Here is a 19544-nt window from a genome sequence, read left to right as displayed (position 1 = left end):
AGTATTCATGCTTGCCTAGGCTGACATTGCTCTAGATGTAGAAACTGGAGCCATGCTAGTAACCCAAAATCATTAATAAAAAATATTTTAGTAAACAACATTTAAGGGACCCAGAAGTGCAGTTGTGAAGGGATCCTACTAAGAAATAGTCAATATTTTGGCCCCCATATGTAAGTTTAGAGTAGTGATTTTCGAATCAGTTTAATTTTGATTTGAATCACTGTTTCACTATCCTTCTGGCCTTGTAACTCTGGGCAGGTTACTCATAGTCCTTTTTCATCTGAAATTTGTTAATATAATTCCTAACTCAGTGAATTGTTCTGAAGAATAAGTGGGATAACACATCCCATGCATACTTCAGCTATTAATACATGTTGCTGATCTTCAGTTATCTTTCTTGATCACCAAAGTAATGGAAACACATCAGAAAAAGCAGAGTCTTGGGCAATTTTGTCTTTCTGATGTTATGTTCTATATATAATCACTTATGCATGTGTTCTCTTGAAAGGCCTGTTTCAGTTGATAGGATTTCCTTTTTGGAGATGATCTACTTGGAAGGTAAACTCAAGAAGGTATGATGCTATTATGGAAGGCGTGAGAGTTGATTCACCGTTCGCCTCTGCCTCTGTTGTCTTTCTGTGAAAGATGATACAGGTGTGCCCTTTTCAACTCTGTGTCCCTGCTTGTCAGGGGTTACTGACATTGTGACACTGTGAAGGTCTAATTTCTAAATGTAAAATACAATCAAATCAAAATAAAAAATTTTATAATACCACTAAAGACAGGTAGCATCATGTAGGTTAACTTTAAAAAATTTTTCATTTTGTAATTTTCATATCAAAGACATGAAACCTTATAGAAAATTTGTAACTAAAAGAAATGATGGAAATCACCAATAATCACTATAATATATACTGGTAACTTTTGGTATATTTCCTTCTAACCTTTCTTCTAAAAATGCTTTTTTAAACATGATTGTAAATAAAAATACATGCATACCTTTGCATCTTGTGTTTTTCATTTATCTATACATTACAGTTTTCATGCTAATTCATAGTCTTAATAAATATTATTTAAATTATTTTAAGGTCATATCTGGATATAGCAATTTTCCTTAAATTTTGACTTTTAAATATCAAACATTTACTATTTATTCCTTTCATCACTTCATGGCAAATAGATGGGGAAACAATGGAAACAGTGACAGACTTTATTTTCTTGGGCTCCAAAATCACTGCAGATGGTGACTGCAGCCATAACATTAAAAGATGCTTGCTCCTTGGAAGAAAAGTTATGACAAACCTAGACAGCATATTAAAAAGCAGAGACATTACTTTGTCAACAAAGGTCCGTCTAGTCAAAGCTGTGATTTTTTCAGTAGTCATGCATGGATGTGAGAGTTGGATTATAAAGAAAGCTGAGCACTGAAGAATTGATGTTTTTGAACTGTGGTTTTTGGAAAAGACTCCTGAGAGTCCCTTGGACTGTCAATCCTAAAGGAAATCAATCCTGAATATTCAATGGAAAGACTGAAGCTGAAGCTCCAATACTTTGGCCACCTGATGCAAAGAACAGACTCATTAGAAAAGACCCTGATGCTGGGAAAGATTGAAGGCAGGAGGAGAAGGGGATGACAGAGGATGAGATGGTTGGATGGCATTACTGACTCAGTGGACATGAGTCTGAGCAATCTCTGGGAATTGGTGAAGGACAGGGAGCCCTGGTGTGCTGCAGTCCATGGGGTTGCAGAGTCGGACAGGACTGAGCAACTATACAATAACATCAACCCCTCATTAGAGAAGACAATTTCTGTATCATCTTTCTAATTCATTCACTCACCTATTAATTAATTTGGACATTAATCAACATATTAAACATTACTTCTCATCAGGCTTTGAAATATATCCTGAACAAAACAAAAGGCCTTGCCTTCATAGAGCTCATAGTCTTTCTGGGAAGACAGACTTTCAATGCACAAAAAAGCAGTTTGCATCAGATGTTAGATCTATGGGAAAAATAGAACAGAGTTGGGGAGGGTGGATATTCATATGTTGGGTGGCTTTGAGCAGATAATGTTTGAATGATAGAGAGTTGGCTGTGGGGATATTTGGGGGAGGGTATTGCAGGCAAATGTATCAGAAGTGCACTTTTGGGAGTGGGCCTGGTATGTTCAGGCAGAGCCTAGAGTGCACTGTGGTGGGATACTTCCCTTTACCATCAGTTTCCCCTATCATTTTCTGGTCTTTAGCATTCATTACCATCTGACATAGTACAGGTTATACATATTTGCTTATTTTCTATCTTCTCTTACTAGAATGTAAACTAGGAAAATGAGGATTTCATTTTGTTCACTGCCAGAACACTACTTGGTACAGTACCTGGCACACAGTAGGTGCCCAATAAGTACTTGAGTGAATGAATAAATGAGTGTTTCAGAAACCTGAATCAGTGGAAGTTATGTTACAGATTTTTTAAAAAAATTCTGCACATTGATAGTTACCGCAAATCATTCTCCAGCGTCGTTCTCTTCTTATCCTAGTGCATGAGCCTCTGAAATCACATAGTTCAACTCCCCTGTGAAGAGCTGAGGCCTGAAGAGAATAAATCACTCAGCAAAGTCAAAGAGCCAGTTTGCAAAAGAGAGCAATATGAAATCTGAGTTGCCACATTTTCTCTTCACCATAATTCTTATTGCAACACAATCCAAATATATCCATTCAGCTTTTGACCATCAATTTAATATGTGTTTATTAATTTGGGCTGTGACTACTGGTTATGTTGTCAGTCTCCAGATCTCCCAGCTGCAGATGGTCTGTTTAATTTGGCTCAATGCTCCTGGACAGGAAGTCCACCTTTAAAAGCTGCTTAATGATGGCCACAGCTTCTTGGGACTGTCCTAACTTCCCTTTATGGAAACAGCAGGTGTTCAGACTCTCTGATCTTCAGTGTTCTCCTTGACAGAAGGAAGATGATAATGGTATCCTTTCCCCTTTTATACAGTTTTGATCATATCAAGTAGATAAAATACTTAGCATAATACCTGGCACATAGAAATCCCCTACCAAATGTATTGCCAAGCACTTTCAACAGTACAGTGGGATAGCATTCAGCTTAAAAAGGAATGAGGAAGCTCTCTATCTGCTAATGTCAAAGAAGTCTAAAATACAAGTGTTTTGTTTAGGTTTTATTTTGACTTCTCTCTGATCATATTGAGGGAGACTCAATCTTACCCATGTCCAATTACATTTTAGAAAGAATTCCCAGAGATAGTTAAACTAATCTGAAGTTTCTTAAGCATCTTTTGGGGATGCAACTCTAAAATACACAAATATAAAAGCCATAAGTGACTGGCCAACTAAGTTCAAGGACATAATAATCTCATTAAGAAAAGAGAACCAGAAGAAAACATTACCAAGCCATGTACATCAAATATAAAGTGATATATAGAGCTATCAATTTTTAAGCTATTTGCTTATTCTAAATGTTGAGCAGCAGCTCTATTGTTATTATAACTTAAAATTACAGAATAAAATCTAATACTGGGAAAATAGTTTGTCCAAGTGATGCTCATATTAATATTATCCCTTTTGTTTCTATCAGAGGACTAAATATATAAAAAGTTACTTCTTCCTTTTCTTTATTACTAATCTTAAGAACTTGGAAAATGTTTAATGTTACTGAATGTTCGTTTATGAACTTGACACTTTGTTCCTCTCTGCGAGCCCAAGAACCATCAATTTTTCATTTCAAATACCACTTTTATTGTGCAAACTTAGAACAGGGTACTCTGTTCCGTGTCTGGAAAGTAGAAGTCTTAGGTCATTATTGAGACTAGTTACTGCATTTTAAAATATACTTATTTATTTATTCCCCTGGGTCAGGTCTTAGCTGTGACACATCGGATCTTCGCTGCAGAATGCTGGATCTTTCATTGCACTGAAACTTCTCTCTACTTGTGTTGGCATGGGCTCCATGTGGGCTCAGTAGTCGCAATGCACAGGCCTAGTTGCCCTGCAGCGTGTGGGATCCCAGTTCCCCAACCAGAGATCAAACTCATGTCCCCTGCACTGGAACGCGAATTCTTAACCACTGGACCACCAGGGAAGACCTCCTCCACTGATTACATTTTGTTCTATTCAGATACTGAAAGAAAATAACTTAAAATTGTTTTGTCAAGACAAAATATATATATAGCAGATGTATTTCTGGTCTTCTAATGATTGCACTGTGTTTGTACAACTAACCATAATTGGGTGCTACAATTTTTCACCTAGAAGCATTTGTCAATTTTAATTTGCCTATATTCTAGCAATCCATATTTCCCCCTCGATTTAAGAAATCTGCTCTCATTCCCTTTTTAAGTGAAGTAAGCCAGAAAGAAAAACACTAATACAGTATACTAACGCATATATATGGAATTTAGAAAGATGCTAACAATAACCCTGTGTACGAGACAGCAAAAGAGACACTGATGTATACAACAGTCTTATGGACTCTGTTGCAGAGGGAGAGGGTGGGGAGATTTGGGAGAATGGCATTGAAACACGTATAATATCATGTATGAAACGAGTCACCAGCCCAGGTTCGATGCACGATACTGGATGCTTGGCGCTAGTGCACTGGGACGACCCAGAGGGAGGGTATGGGGAGGGAGGAGGGAGGAGTGTTCAGGATGGGGAACACATGGATACCTGTGGCAGATTCATTTTGATATTTGGCAAAACTAATACAATTATGTAAAGTTTAAAAATAAAATAAAATTTAAAAAAATATTAGTTTATTTTTCCCTCTGGAGGCAGATAGTTCAAGGCTCTGCTTTACAAAGAAGAGAGGGACAAGAGTTGTCAGACTCACTGCTTCTCAAGATGCTGAATGACTTCGTAGCTATCACATCTTAAATTCTTGCTGAGCTCAGTCATGGTAGTTTATTTATTTGTGTGTTCGGCTACTTTTGTATGTTCAGTTGCTTCAGTTGTGTCCGAATCTGTGCAACCATATGGACTGTAGCCTGCCAGGCTCTTCCGTCCATGGGATTCTCCAAGACGAGAATACTGGAGTGGGTTGCCATGCCGTCTTCCAGGGGATCTTCCTAACCCAGGGATCAAACCCATGGCAACTCCTGGCATTTTCTGCATTGCAGACGGATTCTTTATTGCTGAGTCATCCAGGAAGCCCAACCTTTGATTATGAGTTTGTATTTTGTTAAACTTAGTGTGTGGGAATTCTAAGTGTCAAAATTTGGGTTGCTTTCCTTCAGAAAGAGTTTTTAAAGTTATAATGTTTTAATGGAGATATAACTCACGTATTACATCAATTTAAAGTGCATGATTTAATGGTTTTTAGTTTATTCACAGAGTTATGCTTTCATCACCCCATCATATTTTGGAACATTGGACTGATGCTGAAGCTGAAGCTTCAATACTTTGGCCACCTGATGTGAAGAACTGACTCACTGGAAAAGACCCTGATTGGGAAAGATTGAAGGCAGGAGAACGGGACGACAGAAGGTGAGATGGTTTGATGGCATCACCAACTCGATGGACATGAGTTTGAGCAAGCGCCAGGAGTTGGTAATGGGACAGGGAAGCCTGGTGTGCTGCAGTCCATAGGATCACAAAGAGTCGGACACGACTGAGTGACTGAACTGATCCTGATATCACTCCCAGCAAAAAATTCCAAGCCCATTAGCAGTCACTATCTATTGTACCCAATCCCCAGCCTCCTTAGGGAATAACTTATCTGCATAAACACACGTGGGCATATGTGGGAGTGACATTTGAGAGAGGCCACCAGGCCTAATTGGGTAATATGTTCTGCTATACAGCTGTGTTCTGCTATACAGCTGTTTGTCACTAAAAGAGCTGTAAGTCTTTCAATGCTCTCTACTTAATACCTTACAGATCAAAATTTTCTCCACAAGGAAACGAAGACATTTACTTAGTGGACCCTACACATCCTTCAGAAAGAAAATAATCTGTGATACTAATTAAAGTCAGTATCAGGGACTATTTTCTAGTTACTCCAAAAATATAGCAAGATGTCCTTTATGAGTGATAGTTCAGGACCAAATTCCATGTACCTTAACCGAGACCAAGCATCTTCTTTTCAATCCAGTACCTCTTCTCGTAAACTCTCAAGATCAACATCTACAGTGACTTATTTGGCCTTCAACTTATTGAGAACTGATTTTCCCAATAACTTTGTCACCATCAGGCCTGACTGTGGAAATCCAAAAAGAGGTGAAGAAGAGGAGAAAATTCATTAGACATGATTAATCATTAGTGGCTAAAGCGGAATGGACTAAACTGTCCCGACTGGGTAGATTCCTTCTGTCATCTCATTTAATAATTAATCACAAGTAAATACTAAGATATAACCACACTGAAATTAAACGTGGGCTTGAACTTCTCTAATTCTATCCTTTCATTGACTCTTGACCCACCCAATGTTAACAGACACTTGGCAGATTCCCCCAAGGTCCCTACTATTGCCTGTTGTGTATCCCCTCCCCCAGATTCACTGTGCTTCCCTCCTCCCTCTCTCCCATTCAGTGTGGTTTTGCTTCCTGCAGCCCTTACATGTATCCCTGATATAGTCAGGCTAATGCTGCCTCCTGCAGGACTTTATATGAAGCTGCACCCTTTCTTAGCTTCATGCCCTTCCTTCTGTGGCTTTTATTCTCCAAGAGGTTTTTTCCCTGAAAAACCTTCCCTCACAAATCACTTGCACGTGAAACCTCATCCTTGGGTCTGCTACGGGGAATACCAGCTGAATCTCGTTTACTCTCCAAATATTTAGGAAAACAAACAAACATAAAAAAAGAAGCTAGCCTTTTGCATGGAAACAATACCATAGACAAGCCAAAACAAATTGGAAAAACACATTTGGGACATGTGACAAAACACTCATTTCCCTGATATATAAGAGCTCTTGAAAGTGAAAGTTACTCAGTCCTGTACGACTCTTTGTGACCCCATGGACTGTGTAGTCCATGGAATTCTCCAGGCCAGAACACTGGAGTGACTGAGTAGCCTTTCCCTTCTCCAGGGGATCTTCCCAACCCAGGGATTGAACCCAGGATTCCCACATTGCAGGTGGATTCTTTACCAGCTGAGCCACAAGGGAAGCCCAGGAGTACTGGCGTGGGTAGCCTATTCCTTCTCCAGGGAATCTTTCTGACCCAGGAATTGAACCTGAATTGCAGGCGATAAGAGCTCTTAAGCAAATCAATTCAAAACATCTCAAACCTAACATGGGAAAAGGAGATGGACCAGAAATTAAAGCAAAGAAAAGATGCATAGCCCAATTTCTCAAAATAAAATACATTATTATTAAATGAGATACCATTTTTACATTACTCAGATTGGCAGAGGCTCTGCAAGGCATCATAATACAGTGTAGTTTGGGTATGGGGAATAAGCACTAATTTTTGGAGGAACTGTTAACTGGTACAATGTCTTTAGGAGTCAGCTTTATATAGATAAGAATTGTCTTTTCAACTCTGACTGCCCTTTCTCATTTTTCTCTTTGAATTCTGTAACAGCATTGGCTGCATTCTGAATGTTTGTGCCCATTAATCTTCATATGCTGACCTCCTAATGCCTTTTTGATGATATTAGGATGTGGGCCTTTTGGAGGTGTTTAGATCATGAAGGATGGGTGCCTTTATAAAGAAGGCTCAAAGAGTTTGCAAGACTCCTTCCTCCAAGTGAGGACTGCAACCCATAAGAGGGCCCTCATCTGATCATGCTGGAACCTTGATCGGGGGCCTCCCAACCTGCAGAACTGTGAGAAATAAACTTGTGTTGTTCATGAGCTACCCAGTCTGTGGTACTTTGTTACAGCAGATCAGATGGATTAAGTAAGCATTTCTCAGTCTGAAAATACTTGTTTACTGTTTTTCTTATTGTTTGTTTCTTCCTATTAGAATGCAAACTCCAGAAAAATAGATCCTGGTCTATGTGGTATCCTCCATGTCTGTGCTTGGATGTGATGAATGCCCCACTTTAAATAGTTGAACCGTTAAGTAGTTGGCACTTGTTGTGTGGTTTGAAATGCCCCAGTGATTCTAGAACACTTCCTCTATAGCCCCCTGCAATGTCTGAAATTCTCATTTAGGCAGTCAATGAACACACAGAGAGAGCCTATTAAACTATTCCTTCACGAAAATATAAACAGAAGTAAATTAGCTAAGGAACTGGAGCAAGAAAAGAGTAAACTTTAACTGAGGCTGTGGACAAGTTGAGATCAGAATCATGCAGTAGATTTTAATTGATTGCAAACAAGTAGATGACAGATCTTGGAGGGAGGGTGGGGAGCCTCACTTGGGTTGTGGAGATTATCCAACCCAAGTAGGACAAAAGATGTCTTAAGATAGTACAGAAGAGAAACCAGATTCCAAACCAAAGCAGATGGAAGACTACAGTGTCCATCAGGATGCTCTGAACAGGGAAGTGAAGGCGAGGGCACAGAGGAAAACTGAATGCATTGGGACAATTCAAGCAGAGAAGCAGCAGATTAGAGCAAGAGCCTAGAGAGAACAGCAAGGCTGAGAGTAGAATCCATTTTCTGGGTGAAGGGGAAGCATTTGAAGTGCCAGTGATTTTAGACTGAAATAAAGGAGACTCCCCAGTTTTACCACTAGTAGGAATATGGAAGGGGCAGGGTTGAGGTATGGAGCAGTCTCTGTCCTTCCTTGTAGGACCCTCTGTCATGGTCCAGATGCTGCCAGGGCTACACTTGACTGCAGACCAATGCTACAGGAGACAGAGGGCTCCGGACACAGCCTAGGTTCAGCCAAACCGCTGGTTTGGCATTTTGGTTCCAGTCACAGCTCTCCAGGCACTTTCTGAGTTGTCTTCCTCAGATTAAAAAAAATTTATTCTAAGGGAGCGTTCCTTGGTGGTCCAGTGATTGGGATTTGGTGCTTTCACTGCCATGGCCCCAGGTTCAATCCCTGGTCAGGGAACTGAGATCCCACAAGCTGAGTGGTGTGGCCAACATTTTAAAAATGATAAAAATTTTATTCTATGTCTTTGAAGATAGCCAGAAATTCTCAGACAGCACCCCAACCAGTCTTTTGATGAAATGAATCTCTTGAGTTGAAGAACCCACAGGGCCTCATGCAACTGGTTTCTTTTCTTCACCTGACCTTCTGTACTACGGCTCTCCAGGACTTTCCCAATGGACTAAGAATGGTTCTGAAATCTGAATCCAAGGGATTCAACTGAAATTTGCTCAGCCTGAGGAAAAAGAAATCGAGTGACATCTGTTGAGTGACAACCAACTTCATAAGGTTGTTATTAGTATTAAAGGTATTAATATGTGTAGAGTGTCTGAAAGAGAAGGAAGGAAGAAAGAGGGAGGGAATAAAAAAGAAGAAAAGTTAAAATATTAATGACGCTTCAACTCCTCTCAGGTTTGGGGCTAAGACCAGACTTGAGCTAGTATACTTTTCCCTTTCCCTTGTGGTGCTTTATACCCCCAAGGTATGTAGGCTCGGTAGTGATGACCCAAACTTGCCCATTCTCCATGGCATTTTTTTCTGAGAAAGTTATAGAACAAGGCTTCTGGGATTTGGTGCTTTCACTGCCATGGTCCCAGGTTCAATCCCTGGTCAGGGAACTGAGATCCCACAAAGTGAGTGGTGTGGCCAAAATTTTTTAAATGATAAAAATTTTATTCTATGTCTTTGAAAATAGAACAAGGCTTCAATATATAACTTTAATTAGTCACTATTGGCAGAGTTAGAAGGTTACAACATTAACCAGGAGATGAAAGACCTCCACAAAGATTAATAATTCAACTCACTTCTACTTTAGGTAAAGTTTTGGTCTTTTAGTTTAAAGGACTTCGCGTTCTAACTTCCTGGGTCCCAGGATGTGGAAAGTTAGTAAATATGAATATAGCATTTCCATTTTCTGGATCAAGACTGAGTAAACTAACTTAAAACATAAGACATAATTGCCACACTAACACTCCTGATCATTTGGAGTAAATGCATACACACACACACACACAAACACACAGACAGACACAAATAGCTGAGTGAAAAAAATTAATAAAAGGACTAACAATTCTGTAAAAATTATCTAAACCAAAAACAGGCAGATAATAGTTTAGGGGCAAGAGAACTGCACTAGGGTCTAACTAAATGCATACCTTTGAAGATATTTAGACAGTTTTAATTCCTTTTTCAAGTGAGGTTAATTCTAATAGCCATATGATGGCTAAATATACAAACAGAAAGATGTCCATCATCTACATACTTAGATAATTAAAGTATTCAAGCACCCATTCAGGAAAATGTCCTGTGTTTGTCTCATATTTTCATCTCTATAGTAGTAGCTCATATAATAGAGAGCACTGGGCAGAGCTTGAACATTAGAATTAGCTAGAACTGGGTTTTCTAGTTTTAGGATGGGTGGGCCAGTTATTTAATCTTTTTCTAATGCTTATTTCTTCATTTGGGAAATGAGGATAATTCCTATACCAGGGCATTACTAAAATATTTAAATACCGTAATTAACTGTTTACTGGGAGTCCTTAGATAATTTCATGACTGATTGTTGATTGTCTGAGTTTTAGAGATTTGGTTGAAATCACTTCCCTGTGAAAACACTCTTTAATTTTGATGAAACTCTTGCTATTCTCATGTTAACACTTAAAATTTAATATTTCACACTTGATTGATGGCAGTTTAGGCCATCAATAAATACTACTTATATCTTGGGTTTTTTTAAACTATTATAAGTTAAGCATTAAAATCAAGTAAGCCATAAAAATGAATAGAAACAGTTTTGTCCAAACTATAAACATTCATTAAGGAGCTAAAGTATTAAATAGATGCAACCTTGGGAGACCTACTGCCTTATGATTAAGTTGACAAGTAAGCACATGCCTTTGAAATTTCTTTTTAAGTCTTTGAAGTTATCTTATTATCCATCTATTCTGGCTTTTTGTTGTTGTTGCAAGAACCATAGGTCTTATGAAGCTCTTATCCCCATCCCTCAAACTCAGTTGATCCATCCCCCAATCTCAAACTAGGTTCAAACTCTTCAAAAATTCTAATCCTGCTTTAGAATGGTAGGCGGAACAGCCTACCATCCTAATGAATATTTCTGGATATGTCTATGGCTGATTTCCCCGTCTTCTCAGAGTTCTGTCTTCCCAGTGCCTTTTCCCAGTTGGTGAACCTCAAGGACCCTCCTATCCTGTCATAAAGTGGCCAGATTCTCAGTCGCCTGTCACAATAGCTCTGTGTTCCTAATTCTCTGGTCTCAGGTGGGAATCATAGGGGGCTCCTGTTTATCTCTGTTCTTGGTGAGGAGACAGACAGAATTGATTGCTGTGCTCATCCACAAGGGTAAATGTGCTCAGCTCTTTATGGAGTAGTGGAGAGGGGCAGAGATGACAAGGTCTATTCACGCACCTTTGTAATGCCACTAGAAGGCTGACATCGTAGTTGTTTTTTCAATAGCACCTGTTACATGTTTTGATACATATGTGATGTGCTAGGTGTACTATTTATTTTTATAACATCAATAATAATGGTTATTAATGATGACTCTTATTGTGTAGATGTAATAAACCTGCTAACAGCCAAAGTAGGTTTGATGTTGAGAAATACTCCTGTTAATTATTGCTGCTTTGGTTTTTGGTAACTACTTCCTTCTTTTCTGTGAAATAGAAGACTGTTTGGCCATACTAATATTTAAAAACCTAACATTGTAAAAAGATCTGGAATCTATACTAATTGTTTGTTCTGCTACTATTTGTTTTAAAATGTTACTTACTTATATGCCACTTGCTTGTCCCATAATCCAATTTAAAAGACTGAAGTCATATTTGACAGGTCAGAAAAACATTCCAGTCAGACTTAGTAGACTTGTCCACCAGTTGCAAAGAGGCAAACAAATGAAAAAGAGAGGAAGACATATTAATGCCACATACAGCACACACTAAGGCTTGAGTTAGTCTGATGTGCTGATAAAGCACACGGAGACCTCAGAATCCATGGAGACCTCATGTAGGCTCCGTCTCAGGGCACATAGTGCAGTGATAAACTGAGGCACAGTGCCACCATTAGATCTGGCTTCTCTGTACTATGACTGTGCTTGGTATTTCATTTCCACCAGGACAACTGCCTGTGGGTCACACATTTACATTAAAAACTTGGGGGGAGGGGGCAGTGATTTCCTAGGGAAGTTTTAATGTCAGCAGGTCTGAGAATCAGTAAATGGTCTTTGGGTTTCCATTTCTTTCATGTTCTTCTTTCCTTTCATATACAAGAGGGTGTAGACAAGGGATGATTTCATTAATAATGACAACAGGAACAGCTTCCATTTATTTGGTATGTACTATGTGTCTGGTGAATAGTGGAAAAGGAACTTTATCCTCTTAGGTTCTGTAACTGGGGCCTGAAAATTCAACTGGTAAAAAAACCAGATGAAGAGAAAAAAAGCATATAAACTTTATTGAATATTTTTACATGTACATGGAAGCGTCCATAGGAAAAAGGGAGACCCAAAGGAGAAGTTACGATCAAGAGTTTACAGATCTTTTCAATAGAGAATGATAAATTATGAAGGAGTGACACAACAAAGAGAAAGAGCTTTGATGAGCAGTAACTGTGACTAGGAAATATCTGAGGGAAACTACTGGAAGATAAGGGTCATTTTCATAGGTTTGTGCAGATCCATTTTGGCATCAACTACCTTCCTCTGGTGGTAAGATGTTCCTCGCATCCTGGTACAGAGTACACATTTTACATGGGAAATCTTCAGGAAGAAAGGGGGAAGTTAGAGAGACTGTCTGTATTTTCTGTTGCTGCATCACCTTCAGCTCAAAATAATCACAATAATTTGGGAAAGTGGCACATTTAGGGGTAGCATTGTCTGAACCCTTCACGGGCTTTGTGTTAAGTGGTCAGTGCACTTTACCTAATGAAAATTTCCCAACAGACCCAGAAAAGTGCTGCTATTAATACCCACATTTTTGTAGTTGGAAAAAAAATTAAAGACAAGAAAAACTAAAGTGTAGTGAAGTTAAGTAGTTTGGGCAAAGTCACATTGCTCCCAAGTTGAGAAGTCAGATTCCAGGCCTGCTGGTCCTCACATAGAAAACCAAGTTGCTTAGTCCAGTAGTTTATTCATTTACAGACATGAAGGAGCCCTGAGACAGCTCAGAATTCTGTTGTGGTTGCTGAAGAGGTTAAAGAGCATTAATAACGTACCCAAGACCACATAATTAGAAAACAGCTGACTGAGGATGCAGTATCCAGGTGTGTCAGACTGAAAGCTTTCGAGTATCAAAGTGGTTTGATCCATTCCACAGTAAAAAATACAGCTTACACTGTGACCCAGTGCACACATGTATAATATATATAGAAAAGGCTTGTAAATTCATACTCATGCTTACTGTGTGGGAGTGTATTACTTTCTGAGTTTCCTATTCTGTCCCATTGTATTCTATCTTATTGTATTCCACTCTATTATTGTCTATTTCACTTATTTTCTTTAAATGCTCATTCCAATCAATTAAATGAATTCCGAGGTCCACTGTTAGTTTGCGACCTACAATTTGGAAGGGAAATTTTAGGGATAAGCCTACTCAACATCACTTTCTTAGATAATCATGCTCACAGTTACCCTGCATTTGTGCCTAAAATGCACAGACTACTTAGGTGATTTCGTTTCTGCTCTGAAATGCTCTCTGTGAGGAGATTTTGACCAGCGACGATCTCAGTGCAGAGATTAGCTGTGCTCTTATGCAAGCACCGAGTGAGCTCTCCTATTCCCTTACTTCACTTGGAATACGCTCTAGGTTCATTCACCTCATTAGAACTGACTCAAATTCATTCTTGGTAAGGCTGAGTAATATTTCACTGTATATACATATCTTCTTTATCCATTCATCTGTCGATGGACACCTAGAGTGCTTCCATGCCCTAGCTATTGTAAACAGTACTGCTGTGAACATCGGGATACACGTGTCTTTTTCAATTATGGTTTTCTCAGGCTTATATGCCAAGTAGCGGGATTTCTGTGTCATCAGTTCAGTTCAGTCATGTCCGACTCTGCGACCCCATGAACTGCAGCACGCCAGGCTTCCCTGTCCATCACCAACTCCTGGAACTTGCTTAACTCATGTCCATCTATCAGTGATGCCATCCAACCATCTCATCCACTGCCTTCCCCTTCTCCTCCTGCCTTCAATCCAGCATCAGGGTCTTTTCCAATGAGTCAGTTCTTCACATCAGGTGGCCAAAGTATTGGAGCTTCAGCTTCAACATCAGTCCTTCCAATGAACACCCAGGACTGATTTCATTTAGGACTGACTGGTTTGATCTTCTTGCAGTCCAAGAGACTCTCAAGAGTCTTTTCTAACACCACAATTCAAAAATATCAATTCTTTAGCACTCAACTTTCTTATGGCCCAACTCTCACATCCATACATGACTACTGGGAAAAGCATAGGTTTGACTAGACAGACTTTTGTTTGCAAAATAATATCTTTGCTTTTTAATATGCTGTCTAGGTTTCTCATAGTTTTTCTTCCAAGGGGCAAGTGTCTTTTAATTTCATGGCTGCAATCACCATCTTCAGTGATTTTGGAGCCAAGAAAATAAAATCTGTCACTATTTCCATTGTTTCCCCATCGATTTGCCATGAAGTGATAGTACTGGATGCTATGATCTTAGTTTTCTGAAAGTTGAGCTTTAAGCCAGCTTTTTCACTCTCCTCTTTCACTTTCATCAAGTTAGTTCCTCTCTCTGCTTTCTGCCATAAGGGTGGTGTCATCTGCATATCTGAGGTTATTGATATTTCTCCCAGCAATCTTGATTCCAGCTTGTGCTTCATCCAGCCTGGCATTTTGCATGATGTACTCTGCATAAAAGTTAAATAAGCAAGATGACAATATACAGTCTTGACCTACTCCTTTCCCAAGTAGATTTTTAAGGAATCTCCATACTGTTTTCCATAGTGGCTATAGATAAACTGAATATTATCCAATAGATAACTTGCCTTTGGGAGAATGTACTGTGTTGTGCTTGGTTGCTCAGTCGTGTCTGACTCTAGGTGACTCCCCTGGCCTATAGCCCACCAGGCTCCTCTGTCCACAGGGATTCTCCAGGTTTGGAGATTACTGGAGTGGATTGCCATGCCTTCCTCCAGGGGATCTTCCCAACCCAAGGATCGAACCCAGGTCTCCTGCATTGCAGGCTAATTCTTTACTGACTGAGCCACCAGGGAAGCCAGGGAGAATGGTAGGACAATAAAACTGATGCAGTGAAACTTAGGCAAAGGAAAAAAATAATTTGATAAAATGATTAACAGATAGATAGATTCATTTATTCATCCACTCAATTAAGTACTTAGGGACCTCCTACTACATGACAGGCACACTACTGGAAACTGGAACATAACAGTGAATTTACAGTCTGTCAGGGAGGGAGATATTTCAAATTTGAACAGGAATTGTGGCTGGTGTACTAAGAAATAAGTACATTTTTTCTGACCACTTTGGTACGCTTAAAATAGCCTTGTCAGATCTGTTGATATTTGGAAAGGCTGCATAGTGGGAACAGTCTTATAGAGTTATATCCCTAGGCTTGTAATAGAGATTTTTAAAATCTAAGAAAGATTAACATGAGAGGTACATAGCAGGATCTCACTGGAATAAGACATATAGAATTTCCATATAGAATTAATTCTGTCTGTGAGAACCTGTAACTCCCCAAACTTCTCCTTCAAAGGAACAGGAACTTTCAGGTATACTGAAAAATTTGAGTTTTATTTTTGTTTGCATCTTGGCTGAAAAGCTGGCCTAGACTGGATGGTCACACGTGCCTGCTGAGAAATCATCTAGTTGCTTGAGACTTCAGCCAATGGTTTTGCTTTCACAAAAGCAAAGCACGGTTATGCATTCTTATGGTAGACTGAAGAGCGTGGCTTTTTAGGGTGATAATGTTAAATCACTTCAAATTCTGACATTTTTGAACCAGTCCTCTATTCTAAGAAAAAAATTCAGTCTGCATCCTGGGTCTTCCATGTAGAAGCCTGATATCTCTGTAGGCTTCAGATATCTTAAACAGATATGATGAAAACATCTGTTTGTTGTATTGTCTTCTGAAGCTGAGCTCATCTTTAACAGTATTTATCTTCACCCTGAGTAAATGTGCTCACATACATTTAATGCCATTGGGTCCCTCTTGTCTCTAGAGAAAGGAAATTTATGAATAGACAGGTGTTTTCTGTTTATGTTAGACTATAGCGACCATTTGGACCTCTGCTATAATCCCATATGTAGAAGATTTAGTAACTGGGACTTTGATGATTCAGAGAAATAAAACCCAAAAGTCATCTGACTCGTCAAGGGAGGAGAAACAATGCTTATGGCTAATAGGAGGCCAAGTGCAAACTCATGGCCCATGTTATATCTATTTTACTGTTGTGAATTTCATTGTGCAAAGCACTGGTAAGATTGGAGGTTTTCATTATTCTTCCTGAATTTGAACTTGACTGGTATTGTCCAGAAGGGGAAACTATTCCTTGCTACCCCTCTTGAGTTTTTGTGCATGGACAGGTAATAAAATTGACACAAGATAGATTAACAGGAGAAAAATTAATTTCATGTACACCAGAGATCATAAAATGATGCTTATTGATCAAAAGTGGGCAGCTTTTATATCTTTTATGTAAAGAATAAATTTGTGAGCATTGGATAGGACAAAGAAGTTTAGGTTTGGAGCCGTAATAAATAAGAAAATTAAAGAAAGTTTGCTGCTGCTGCTGCTAAGTCGCTTCAGTCATGTCCGACTCTGTGCAACCCCATAGACGGCAGCCCACCAGGCTCCCCCATCCCTGGGATTCTCCAGGCAAGAACACTGGAGTGGGTTGCCATTTCCTTCTCCAATGCATAAAAAGTGAAAAGTGAAAGTGAGGTTGCTCAGTCATGTCCGACTCTTAGCGACCCCATGGACTGCCGCCCACCAGGCTCCTCCGCCCATGGGATTCTCCAGGCAAGAGTATTGCAGTGGGGTGCCATTGCCTTCTCCGAAAGAAAGTTTAGACATGTGTAATAAATTATTAGAGAAGGAACAGGGTTTGTGTATATGAGCTTCTCAACCCTGAAATGAATTATCTCTGGTGATAAAGATATCTCTACTAGCAGCCTTCAGAGGGGAGATTTATCTCCTGTATTCAAGGAGACAAAGAAGGATCAAAGGGTTCACATATGCGCTGCTTTTCAAGTAACATTAATTAGAAATAATCAATATGCAGCTTTGGCATCTTTGGGGGCAGGCTGTGTGCCCTGAACTCCAACCTGCTAAGCCCCCTTTGTCCATCAGTAGCAGGCAGCTGAGGCACTGGAACCACAGAAGAACCAGCCCTGGTCCCAGCTTTACGTGATGGAATGTTGGTGGGATGACTGCAAGTCAGGCGTCATGGCGCTCAGCCTGCAGTCTGACAGGAGCACCCCTGGGGAAGCTACTGTACTTCTAATTAGCCTCTAGGATTTAGAGACTCTTCATGGCTTTATTCCACTGTTCAATTACTTCATTTCAGTCATATCTGAGTGTATCAGGAAGTCATGCTTAGCTATAGAAGACATACTTGTTTTCTGAGTAATGTTTGAATTCTGGCTATGGATGCTACAGTTCTTTTTTAGTCTATTTGAACATCTTCATTTTAAAGTGTCACCACAAGCCATGATTTTGAGTTTACTGGAATTTCAGATACATTAAAGTCATTTATTTCATTAACTGGTTAACTCACTCTGCATCTACAAACAGGGGGCTGACAAAGATTCTCCACTGGACCCTACGTGTCAGGCTCGATAAGGTCTCTTTTCGTCATTGCCTCAAACGCTGGGCTTCTTCTGTAGCCTTCCTTGTAGAGTCCAATTCTAGCAGGAACCTTCTGAAGGTAGTTTACCACGAATGCCCCATCCTCCTTCTCTGTCCCCTGGACCTGTAGCAGCTTCCTCATCTGCCACCATCCCCCACATGACCTCTGACCACCTGGCTTGCATTCAGCAAGAATCCTGTCAGGTGTCTTTAGCCAGACTCTCCCCTCACCCCTGATGTTTCCTTTAGTAATTTTGTAGCCACTGACCACCCTCAGCCCTCTGTTCCTCGGTTATAAATTCTCAGAGTCCTTGCTGTATTCAAAAATGGAGCCCAGTTGTATGCTGAGGTCTCTTTTCCCCTATTGCAGTAGTTTGTCTTCACAAAATTTGTTTTTACTGCTTTAATTACTGTCTTGTTCTGGTTTTTATTTAATAGTTCTGTGGCTTCTGGATGATACATTTTGGTTCTTGTTTAAACATCTTCACTTTAAAGTGTCACCATAAGCCATGATTTTCAGCTTATTGAAATTCAAAGTATGTCATTCATTCCTTTAATAACTAATCCCTGTGTGTATCTATTGTGTATCAACTAGTGGCTTAGAAAGTTGACAATAACCTAATCCTACAGTTAAAGGTATATTATGTACTTCTTTTACAAGGCCTCTGGATTTTGCAAAGGTATTCTGGACACAGAAAGTCCTTATAAGCACATTCATATTCTTTCCAAAGGGATTTTTGTTTAAGAATAAGATGAAACTGCTTTCTTATTTTCAATTAAACATTGTCCTAGGTATTGACCTACCAAGCATTTTCCAAAGCTGAAATATTTATATCCTTTACGAAGTAACAATATAACTTTGCTTACAGTTTTAATATTTAGAATTTTCATGTTTAACGATACTGTGGTTTTCTAGCTTCTTAGCTATATTACTCCCTGATTTTATCATGGCACAATAGGACAAACTTTTATTGCATAAAGTGAGCATGTATAGATTACATCTCTGTGTTCCACTACAGCCATTAAATAGAGTTTCAGAACTCCTCTTGAGGAACTTTGTTATTTACTTGGCTCTTTTTTTTCTCCTCTCCCTTCCCATTTTAAGGAGCAGAATTCAGAAAATTAATATTTTCCTTTAGCTAACAGATATCAAGTATAGCTTTACATTTTGAAAATGTGAAATCTAATTATTTTTACCAATTTTGTAAGGAGAGATTACCTTTGCAGTGAATGCTGTACTTCCTTGAAATGGGTGCCTTGAGTCCATTCTTCATCTATATTACACTACAGAAATTTGTCACTATTTAACAAAACACATCAAAATTACTGCAAATGAGAATTTGTTCTATCATTGAATTCTTAAACTCATTTCAAATGCTAATAGAAAAATTCATAGCATTCTTATGTTAATTTACCATCATTGCTAACCCTCTTGGTTAGGAGGCACTTGAGTTTCCAGGATTCACACACACATATTCAAACATACACACACATGTACAGGCACACACAGAAAAGCCCCTTTCCCCCCATCATACAATAACATCTCAAAAGATTTAAGTCTTTAACTGACTGGGCAAAGATCTGCCTTTTCTCACCCAGTAGGTTAAACACTGCAGAGCTAATAGATTGAAACAGTTTCTAACCTACTGACTTCTTAGAGGAAAACTTTTAAAGGTGCTTCAAAAATAAGTTG

This window comes from Bos grunniens, chromosome 4 (assembly GCF_055505025.1).
Source record: "Bos grunniens cultivar Pamir isolate PY7600 chromosome 4, Bosgru_T2T1.0, whole genome shotgun sequence".
In the NCBI taxonomy this organism is placed as follows: domain Eukaryota; kingdom Metazoa; phylum Chordata; class Mammalia; order Artiodactyla; family Bovidae; genus Bos; species Bos grunniens.
The sequence above is the reverse complement of the archived record's forward strand: the minus strand, read 5'-3'. Positions refer to the sequence as shown.